Consider the following 12,244-nt stretch of genomic DNA (forward strand, 5'->3'; position numbering starts at 1 on the left):
AAAGCTCAATTCACATTTCACGTTTCCTCCTCGGCTTCTTGAGTATCTTTTAGGTCTCTTTCACACGGGCGTTGCGGGAAAAGGTGCGGGTGTGCGTTGCGGGAACATGCGCGATTTTTCAGCGCGAGTGCAAAATATTGTAATGCGTTTTGCACTCGCGTGAGAAAAATCGCGCATGTTTGGTACCCAAACCCGAACTTCTTCACAGAAGTTCGGGCTTGGGATCGGTGTTCTGTAGATTGCTATTATTTTCCCTTATAACCCTGTTATAAGGGAAAATATTACATTCTTAATACAGAATGGATAGTAAAATAGGGCTGGAGGGGTTAAAAAAATAATAATTTAACTCATCTTAATCCACTTGCTCGCACAGCCCGGCTTCTCTTCTGTCTTCATCTTAGCTGTGTGCAGGAAAAGGACCTGTGGTGACGTCACTCCGGTCATCACATGGTCCATCACCATGGTAAAAGATCATGTGACGGACCATGTTATGACCGGAGTGACGTCGCTACAGGTCCTTTTCCTGCACACAGCTAAGATGAAGACAGAAGAGAAGCCGGGCTGCGCGAGCAAGTGGATTAAGGTGAGTTAAATTATTATTTTTTTATTTTTTAACCCCTCCAGCGCTATTGTACTATGCATTCTGTATTCAGAATGCTATTATTTTCCCTTATAACCATGTTATAAGGGGAAATAATAATGATCGGGTCCCCATCCCGATCGTCTCCTAGCAACCGTGCGTGAAAATCGCACTGCATCCGCACTTGCTTGCGATTTTCACGCAACCCCATTCATTTCTATGGGGCCTGCGTTACGTGAAAAACGCACAAAGAGGAGCATGCTGCGATTTTCATGCAATGCACAAGTGATGAGTGAAAATCACTGCTCGTGTGCACAGCCCCATAGAAATGAATGAGTCAGGATTCAGTGCGGGTGCAATGCGTTGAACTCACGCATCGCATCCGCGCGGAATACTCGCCCGTGTGAAAGGGGCCTTAGAGTGTAGAGATGCGCAGTATGGTAAGAGAGTGAAAATAAGAAGATGAAGAATGCGTTTCTAGGTTTTCCTAGGGAAATGCGTTAGCCAACAGCTCCATCCTTTCAAGCATTTTAGGCCTTTTCCAATCTGCCAAGCAAACGCCTGCACATAACCATTAGATCACAGTAATAGTGGGGTAGATTTACTATTGCAGCTATACCAGAACTCTGCTCCACGGGCCGTGTGCACCATATTTATTATTGCTGCATACACTTCTTAGCCTCGGCCAATAAGAGGAGTAAAAGAGGTTACCTTAGCGGTGGAGGAAGCGTGGCCTTAGATGCAGCAGAATTCAGCCGCACGATTCTGACACAAAGTAAGCCGCTTACTAGGTGTATAAACGCAGTCTAAGGCCTCATGCATATGGCCGTTCCGTACATTGGGGACCCCAATTCACGGACAACAGTTGCCAAAGACGGGTCCACGGACAGCGGCTGCCAAAGACGGGTCCAGACACATTCAACTTGACGTAATCCGTCCGCACCACAAAAAAATAGAACGAGTTCTATATTTTTGTGGTGTGGAGGCACGGAGAAAAACTCCACAGAAGCACCGTTCCGCACCGCATCTTCCGGATTGTGGACACTTCAAGTGAATGGGTCCACATCCACGATACAGTGAGCACACGGCTGGTGCCCGCATATTGCGGACCCGCTGTTTGTGGCCTGCAATACGGCCATGGACTTATGCACACGACGTGCCGTTTTTTGCGGTCTGCAAATTGCGGATCCGCCAAAAACGGATGCCGACAGTGTGCCTTCCGCAATTTGCGGAACAGAACAGGAGGCCCATTATAGAAATGCCTATTCTTGTCCGCAAAACGGACAAGAATAGGACATGCCTCATAATTTTTGCAGGGCCACGGAACGGAGCAACGGATGCGGACAGCACTCTGTGTGCTGTCCGCATCTTTTGCGGACCCATTGAAATGAATGGTTCCATATACGGACCGTATACAGAATCAAAATACGGCCTGTATACGGAACGCAAAAAACTTTCGGGTGCATGAGCCCTAAAGGTAAGCCAGAATTATCATCCAGCATCAGCCACTGTGAAAAATCTGGCACATTTTTGGGGCTTGTTCACACGACCATATGGCTTTTTCAGTGTTTTTAACCAATCTGTTTTTCGTTTCAGTAGTGTTTCCGGTTCCATTCCGTTTTTACGTATGGCATATACAGTATACAGTAATTACATAGAAAAAAATTGGGCTGGGTATAATATTTTCAATAGATGGTTCCGCAAAAACAGAACGGATACGGAAGACATATGGAGTACATTCCATATGTGTTCCGTTTTTTTTTTTGCGGACCCATTGACTTGAATGGATCCATGGAACGGTAATGGATTGCATACGGAGTACATTCCGTTTTTTTTCCTGGAACTATTGAAATGCATGGTTCCGTATACGGAACTCAAAAAACGGCCCGTATATGGAATGTAAAAAACGATCGTGTGAATGAGCCCTTAGACTGTCTACTCTAAGTTTACACTTAAACAGTGTTAGAAAATCTGCCCGAATATCTTCAGTCTACTACTACACGCCAACAGATGGATGTTGTACGTGCACACACTGTACGTAAATATGTATATACTGTATATGGAAGCTGCTGATTTTCCCAGGGAAAGTTGCCATCGGCTATATGTTTCCCTGCAGAGACCACTCCATGAGAAATGTAATATTACATGTCGCCATTCAAACTCCATAGAATGTGTGAACAGCTTGGCGGTCATTTACAAAGACTGGCTTTTTACACCAGTCTTTAAAGGGATTCTGTCACCAGAATTTACCCTACAGAGATATTCATATGTGCCCGTCAGTCTCCTTGTTTTGTATTAAATGATCCCACTCTTACTGCTCTGTGTGTCTTATATTTATCAAAAAAGCGATTTTATTGCTATGTAAATTACCCTGATAAGGAGCCCAAGGGGTTGTCCCACGATCCGTCGGAGCCCGGCCGCGCCCATCGTTCCGGAGCCCAGCACCGCCTACCAGTTAATTTATTCACTGCACTTGCCCTGACGTCATTCCTTCCAAGCGCTGTAATCTCGCGCAGGCGCAGTGTACACAGTAGTCTGTGCCCGTGCGGACTACTGGCACAGGCTTCGTGGATCCAACTGGCCCTTTTTTTTTTGTTCACTGAACCCCCTTCATGGCTTATATTTTTGTCATGGAACTAATAATTGCTGCCCTTGAATGTGTAGAAGTCATTATAATATATATACCTTGTTAAATACTGAGAAGGCAAAAAGGGCTGACAGTTTGAAGAGAAGTGGGACTACTCCTTGCAGACAGAAGGTTCCTCCTCCTCTGACCGATTTGCACAGAATCCTAAAATCTTTTCCGGTGCCAGCGACGTGCGCAGAGAGCCGGCGCATGCGCAGTTGGATTGACGAAGCCTGTGCCAGTAGTCCGCACGGGCGGAGACGACTGTGTACACTGCGCCTGCGCAAGATTACGGCGCTTGGAAGGAATGACGTCAGGACAAGTGCAGTGAATAAATTAATTGGTAGGCGGTGCTGGGCTCCGGAACGATGGCCGCGGCCGGGCTCCAACGGATCATAGGACAACCCCTTGGGCTCCTTATCAAGGTAATTTATCTGGCTGTTCTCGGAACTGCCTGCTCCCGGTGACCGCATTTGATTTCAGACCGGCTCCCGGCACAGGTAAGGGCTTTCCTGTGCATCGCTGGACGGGTGAGTCAAGATGGCAGCCCGCATGTGTTCGTTGGCGAACACTGAGAACAGACCATCACTGATCATCAACACCTGCATTTTCACTGCAATCAGATTATTATTATTTTTTTTACAGGCCAAACATGTTACATCAATATGGTAAGTGCCCATGCAAATTTTACAGGTGAAACCAAGTTTAAGCAAGACTGGCGTTCCCATACGTCTGCCTGGATCCCCGCATGCTGGAGTAAGATGAGCCTAATTTATTAAAGGAGTTCTCTAACCCCTATAATGCCCCCACAATAACCGGGCACCTCATACAGGTTATACTTACCCCGCTCTCGCCTCGCTCCTTAAGCCCGCACGGCTACTGCTGCATCTACCCTTTACGCAGATCAAAACATCTGGCGACCCGCGGGAGGGGTGATGTCAGCCAATAGCAGGCCGCAACGGGAACGAGCCTAACATCACCCGCAATGTTAGGAAGGCTCATCCCTGTCGTCGCCTGCTATTGGCTAAACGCCACTCCCCCCCATATGTTTGATCCACGCGACGGGGAGAGGTAGCGGCGGCCGTGCCAGCATCAGGAGAAACGTGGGTGTCAGGGAGCAAATTAACTGTATGAGGTGCCTGGGCATTTTGGGGGACATTATAGGTGTTGGATAACCCCTTTAAGGCCTCTTTCACACTACTGTTTTTTTTTTCCGTTTTGCGGGCCGTTTTTTGCGTTCCGTATACGGAACCATTAATTTCAATGGTTCCGCAAAAAAAAACGGAATGTACTCCGTATGCATTCCATTTCCGTATTTCTGTTCCGTTGAAAGATAGAACATGTCCTATATTTGGCCGCAAATCACGTTCCGTGGCTCCATTAAAGTCAATGGGTCCGCAAAAAAAACGGAACACATATGGAAATGCATCCGTATGTCTTCCGTATCCGTTCCGTTTTTTGCGGAACCATCTATTGAAAATGTTATGCCAAGCCCAATTTTCTCTATGTAATTACTGTATACTGTATATGCCATACGGAAAAACGGAACGGAAAAACGGAACCGAAACAGAAACACAACGGAAACAAAAAAAAAGGATCCGTGAAAAATGGAACGCAAAACACTGAAATCGACATACTGTAATGTGAAATTAGGGCTCGTTCACGCGACCGCTGGTGTCCCGTTCCCGTATTGCGGACTGCATTTGCAGATCCGCAATACACGGGCACCGTTCCGTTGTCATTCCGCTGCGGCTGCCCCACGGACTGTGCTCATGCATTGCGGGCTGCAGCACGACCACGGGAACCTTTCAGACCTCTTTCACACGGGCGTGTGTGCCCCGTTGCTGTATTGCAATGGGTCCGCAAATCCGGAGATGTGGAACGGAACACTACGGAGTGCTTTATGGGGTTCCGTTCCGTGCCTCTGCATCGCAAAAAGATAGAACATGCTCTATCTTTTTGCGGAACGAAGGGATCGCGGACCAATTCAAGTGAATTGGTCTGCAATCCCCATGCACCTGCCACACGGAAGGTGCCCGTGCATTGCGGTCCACAGCACGTGCACAGGCTTCACACGTTCGTGTGAACGAGCCCTTAGTGATGAGCAAACTTCAGTTTTGTAAGTTCAAGTTGCGGTTTGGGTATGTGCTAAATTTCATTATGGATTCTGTTACCACGGACCATAACGAAATTCTGCTACGGAATGCATAACGGAATGCTTTTAAAGGCATTCCATCATAATAGAAGTCTATGGCCAGCATAACGGATCTGGACGGTTTCCGTTATGCAGGAGAGGACTCATCACTACTCTTAGGCTGGTTTCACACGGGCGTTGCGGAAAAATGTGCGGGTGCGTTGCGGGAACACCCGTGATTTTTCCGCACGAGTGCAAAACATTGTGATGCGTTTTGCACTCGCGTGAGAAAAATCGTGCATGTTTGGTACCCAAACCCGAACTTCTTCACAGAAGTTCGGGCTTGGGATCGGTGTTCTGTGGATTGTATTATTTTCCCTTATAATATGGTTATAAGGGAAAATAATAGCATTCTGAATACAGAATGCAAAGTAAAATAGCACTGGAGGGGTTAAACAAAAATAAAAAATCATTTAACTCACCTTAATCCACTTGCTCGCGTAGCTCGGCATCTCGTTGTGTCTCCTTTGATGAAGGACCTGTGATGACGTCACTCCGGTCATCACATGGTACGTCACATGATCTTTTACCATGGTGATTCACCATGGTAAAAGATCATGTGACGTACCTTGTGATGACCGGAGTGACGTCATCACAGGTCCTTCATCAAAGGAGACACAACGAGATGCCGGGCTACGCGAGCAAGTGGATTAAGGTGAGTTAAATGATTTTTTATTTTTGTTTAACCCCTCCAGTGCTATTTTACTTTGCATTCTGTATTCAGAATGCTATTATTTTCCCTTATAACCATGTTATAAGGGAAAATAATAATGATCGGGTCTCCATCCCGATCGTCTCCTAGCAACCGTGCGTGAAAATCGCACCGCAACCGCACTTGCTTGCGATTTTCACGCAACCCCATTCACTTCTATGGGGCCTGCGTTGCGTGAAAAACGCAGAATATAGAGCATACTGCGATTTTCACGCAACGCATAAGTGATGCGTGAAAATCACCGCTAATCTGAACAGCCCCATAGAAATGAATGGGTCCGGATTCAGTGCGGGTGCAATGCGTTCATCTCCCGCATTGCACCCGCGCGGAAAACTCGCCCATGTGAAAGGGGCCTTCATAAATCAGGCGCATCTTTGGGTCAGAAACTCAAATTTACGCCAGCTAGGGGCCACACCAGTTTCTTGTGGAAGTTATAGTAAATCCGTCGGGCTCTGATAGTGGGAGGAGCAGGACCTAAGACCTGTCCCTTTTTAGCAACATTTTTCTAAGCAGCTCAAAAAGTGGAAAATTATAGCACAAATATGTCATGCGCCACAATTTGCATCTTTTTAATGCCACAACAGTGGCATAAACACATTAAGGCTAGGGCTACATGGTGGCACTGGTCGCAGCCAGGATTGCAGAGTAGTGATGATACCATAAAAATGAATGGGATCGCTTTACTGCTGGATTTTTTGCGGCTTGCGCTGCGCTCCCATTCATTTCTATGCTAGCACCGCTACTCTGCAATCCTGGCAGCGACCAGTGTCACCAGGTATCCTTAGACTTAACATTTCACCTCTAAAAATAAAAAAAAAACAATAATGGTAAAAATGCATTTTTAAAAAGCAACACAACAGCAACGTGTCAACCCCACCTTAGGTTGCTCCCACCTAGGGTTGCACCGGGTATCGAATTATCGATACTTTTGTACCGGTATCAATTCGATACCAGGATTTGACATGTACAGATACTATGCTGCGCTACTGTGCAGCCTAGTATCAGAGAACATGGTGCGCGTTGCTCTCAGGGGTAAAGGGGTCCTAACGCAATTTTCTTTAACCGCCTCCTGACCGCCTAACGCAGGGATGCGTCCTGCGGGCGGTCGGTTTGTTCCTCGTAGACGCATCGGCGCGTCATCTCGCGAGACGCGAGGTTACGCGCATAGCCTGCCCGCACATGCGCAGTGCGGGCCGGGAAAAGTCACAGGAGAAGTTCGTCACCAGCCTGCCAGCCAATGATCATCGCTGGCAGGTTGGTGACTTTTAAAAAAATCGAATCACAAGCCATTTAACACATTATATTTATAAATATAATGTGTTAAATGGCTTCTGTGTTCTCTGCTGGGTCCTTTTCGTCGGTCGGTCCCAGCAGAGAGCACAGATCACAGTGAGTACACCAAGCACAACACATTTAGCCCCAGATCACCCCCCATCACCCCAATTAACCCCTTGATCACCCCTGTCAATCACTAGTGAAGGGGGAAAAAAGTGATCAGTGTAAACTGTCACTTTTTTATTTTTTTCACCAGTATGGACTGTTAGGTTTAGATTAGTTTAGGTCCCTTTGTTAGGTAGTTAGCTTCAGTTAGCGCCCAGCCCACCGCACCGCAGTCACTGATTCGCTGATTAGCGTATCGCTAATCAGCATTGGTACTTTTATAGTATCTGTAAGTGATCAGAACTGATCACAGTCAGATCTATAATAGTATTAGTGTCACCTTAGCTCGCCCTCCACCCAAAACGCAGTGTTTGCCCGATCAGTCGCCCACATGTGCGTTCACCCACGCCCGCCCCGCCGCAGTGATAATTTTTTTATTTATTTTTATCACTGCACAATCACTACACAAGCGCTGCGGCGATAAAAAAATCAGTTTTGATATTTTTTATCAATCGCAGCGGCCTCCGGTACTTCGCTAGCCTCCCATTTGTAAGACAGGCTTGCTTTTTTTCTTGGGTAGTCTCAGGGAATACCCCTAAATTTAGTTGACCAAATGGCAAGGAAGGGGTATTCTTCTGAAGAGGCCTACAGGATTCTGACCCAGTCGGATGAGGAATAGGAACCCTCATCTGATGAATCTAGCGGGTCAGAATATGAACCTGTAGAGAGCAGTGGCTCTCTGACCCAAAGTTCAGACGATGAGGTTGAGGTCCCTGATACCACCAGGAGTACCCGGCCCCGTGTTGCTAGACCACAGGTTGCGCAGGATCCGCATCAAGGGCAGCAGAGTGGGGCTGGCGCTGTCGGATCACGTGGTGAGGCATACACCAGCAGCGCAGCCCTCCCTGGACCTAGTACCAGCACTGCCGTACAACATGGTGAAGTGGCGAGCACCAGAAGGGCAGTTGAAGCTGGTACGGTGGCACGTGCAGTAGTTTCCCCGTCGCAGCCACCGCACAGACAGGCCCGTAGAGCCCCTGAGGTGCTGGCAAATCCTGATTGGCAGCCCCCATCTTCAGCCGCACCAGTAGTTCCCCATTTCACCGCCCAGTCTGGAGTTCGGGTTGAGACAGCTCAGATCGGATCGGCACTGGGGTTTTTTGAGCTGTTCTTGACTGCGGAGCTCTTTGACTTAGTCGTGGCAGAAAAAAGCCGGTATGCCACTCAATTTATAGCCGCCAACCAGGGAAGCTTTTATGCCCAGTCTTTCCGGTGGAAACCCGTCCAAGTTTCCAAATTTAAAACTTTTCTGGGCCTTCTCCTCAACATGGGCCTGACAAAAAAGCATGAATTGCGGTCATATTGGTCCACTAACCCAATTCATCACATGCCCATGTTCTCTGATGCCATGTCCAGGACACGATTTTAGACCATCCTGCGTTTCCTGCACTTTAGTGACAACACCACCTCCCGTCCCAGAGGCCACCCAGCTTTTGACCGGCTCCACAAAATTCGGCCCCTCATAGACCACTTTAACACCAAATTTGCAGATTTGTATTTCCCTGAGCAAAACATCTGCATAGACAAGTCCCTGATACATTTTACTGGGCGCCTTGGCTTCAAACAATACATCCCAAGCAAGCGTGCCCGGTATGGGGTCAAATTGTATAAGCTCTGTGAAAGGGCCACAGGCTATATGCACAAATTTCGTGTCTATGAGGGTAAAGATCAGACCCTGGAGCCGGTCGATTGCCCTGACTACCTGGGGAGCAGTGGGAAGACAGTCTGGGACTTGGTGTCACCCTTATTTGGCAAGGGGTACCACCTTTATGTGAACAATTTTTACACAAGTGTGCCCCTCTTCAGGCATTTGTTTCTAGAACAGATTGGCTGCTGTGGCACCGCGCGACCTAGTCGACGGGGCTTCCCCCAACGGCTCGTTACCACCCGTCTTGCAAGGGGGGAGAGGGCTGCCTTGTGTAACGAAGAACTGCTCGCGGTGAAATGGAGAGACAAGCGTGACGTTTACATGCTCTCCTCCATTCACGCAGACACGACAATCCAAATTGAACGAGCAACCAGTGTCATTGAAAAGCCCCTCTCGGTCCACGACTATAATTTGCTCATGGGAGGGGTGGACTTCAATGACCAGATGTTGGCTCCTTATTTACTCTCCCGCAGGACCAGACGCTGGTATAAGAAGGTGTCTGTATACCTAATTCAATTGGCTATGTACAATAGTTTTGTTCTCTACAGTAAGGCTGGGAGAACAGGATCCTTCCTCAAATTTCAGGAACAGATCATCGAGAACCTCATGTATCCAGGAGGTTCCGTTGCCCCAACCACCAGTGGAGTGAGCAGTCTACACGAGCGACATTTCCCCAATGTCGTTGCTGGTACCTCAAACCAAGCGCCACCCCGAAAAAGATGTTGTGTCTGTAGCAGGAGTGGAATAAGGCGTGACACCCGCTATTTCTGTCCTGACTGCCCTGACCACCCTGCCCTATGCTTAGGGGAGTGTTTCCGGAAGTACCACACACAGGTACACTATTAGTATACGGATTGCGTGACACAGGACAGGCACACAGGGGTCTTAGGGCCCTTTCACTCACAGCTGCTGCAAACCTCTCCTTTCACCTGGGACAAAGTGCATAATGTACTTCGCCACATCTCTGGGCGATTTGCGCTTTGCACATTGTCCCATGGGGAAGGAGAGGTTTGTCCTATAAAAAGGTAAAAACAAAAATCACAGGTAAGCAAAAAAGTTAATGTTCCAAAAGTTCAATAAAGTTTATAAAAGTTAATGTTCTGTTTCAAATGTTATATAAAGTTAATGTTAATAAATTGATTGCGTTGCGGCCTGTTTTTTTACCTTCTAGGTGGACAAACTGATGAACCAGCTGCAGCACTGATGTGCATTCTGACAGAAGCATTGCGCTGCTGTCGGATTACACAAAAGTCGGTGTATGCGGCGCTGCAAGACGAGATTTCTCCTCTGCAGTAAAAAAGATACGTTTGCCGAGGCTTATGAGCTGAGGGGCGGTGTTCATATGCTTTGGCAAACATTTAAAAAAATAAAAAATAAAAATTCCGGCAATGATTTATTCATCCACATCGATTGATGTGAATGGAGAAATCAGGTTTGCCAGGGCATACGGGCTGAGTGGGTTTGGATGTTGGGCAGAGCTCCTATGTCCTGGCAGACGCCTTTCCCCTCCTTTTTTTTTTTTTGCACATTTTTTGGCAGAGATTTTTTCATCCACATTGATCGATGCGAATGAAGAAATCTGTGCCGTTCATTTTTTCTTTCAGCCAAGAGGCTGAACGAAAAAAAAAAAAAATATCATTACCCGTATGCTCAATATAAGGAGAATAGCAGAAACTCCTAATGCTGTGGAGACCCTCAAATGCCAGGGCAGTACAAACACCCCACAAATGACCCCATTTTGGAAAGAAGACACCCCAAGGTATTCGCTGAGGGGCATATTGAGTCCATGAAAGATTGAACTTTTTGTCCCAAGTTAGCGGAAATAGAGACTTTGTGAGAAAAAACAAAAAAATAAATCTATTTCCGCTAACTTGTGCCAAAAAGAAAAAATATATTCTAGGAACTCGCCATGCCCCTCACGGAATACCTTGGGGTCTTCTTTACAAAATGGGGTCACTTGTGGGGTATTTATACTGCCCTGGCATTTTAGGGGCCCTAAAGCGTGAGAAGTAGTTTGGAATCCAAATGCGTAAAAAATGCCATGTGAAATCCTAAAGATACTCATTGGAATTTGGGCCCCTTTGTGCACCTAGGCTGCAAAAAAGTGTCACACATGTGGTATCGCCGTACTCAGGAGAAGTAGGGCAATGTGTTTTGGGGTGTATTTTTACATATACCCATGCTGGGTGAGATAAATCTCTGTAAAATGACAACTTTGTATAAAAAAAAAATGGGAAAAGTTGTCTTTTACAGAGATATTTATCTCACCCAGCATGGGTATATGTAAAAATACACCCCAAAACACATTGCCCTACTTCTCCTGAGTACGGCGATACCACATGTGTGACACTTTTTTGCAGCCTAGGTGCACAAAGGGGCCAAAATTCCAATGAGTACTTTTAGGATTTCACAGGGCATTTTTACGCATTTGGATTCCAAACTACTTCTCACGCTTTAGGGCCCCTAAAATGCAAGGGCAGTATAAATACCCCACATGTGACCCCATTTTGGAAAGAAGACACCCCAAGGTATTCCGTGAGGGGTATGGTGAGTTCATGTAAAATTTTATTTTTTGTCACAAGTTAGTGGAATATGAGACTTTGTAAGAAAAAAAGAAAAAAATTAGATCATTTTCCGCTAACTTGTGACAAAAAATAAAAACTTCCATGAACTCACTATGCCCATCAGCGAATACTTTAGGGTGTCTACTTTCCGAAATGGGGTCATTTGTGGGGTGTTTCTACTGTCTGGGCATTGTAGAACCTCAGGAAACATGACAGGTGCTTAGAAAGTCAAAGTGCGTAAATTAATTTTTTTGCACCATAGTTTGTAAACGCTATAACTTTTACCCAAACCAATAAATATACACTTATTGCATTTTTTTTTTATCAAAGACATATAGAACAATACATTTTGAGAAAAATGTATATAGAAATGTAGTTTTATTTGAAAAATTTTACAACAGAAAGTGAAAAATGTCATTTTTTTGCAAAAAAATCGTTAAATTTCGATTAATAACAAAAAAAGTAAAAATGTCAGCAGCA

The sequence above is a fragment of the Bufo bufo genome, chromosome 10 (assembly GCF_905171765.1).
Source record: "Bufo bufo chromosome 10, aBufBuf1.1, whole genome shotgun sequence".
Classification (NCBI taxonomy): domain Eukaryota; kingdom Metazoa; phylum Chordata; class Amphibia; order Anura; family Bufonidae; genus Bufo; species Bufo bufo.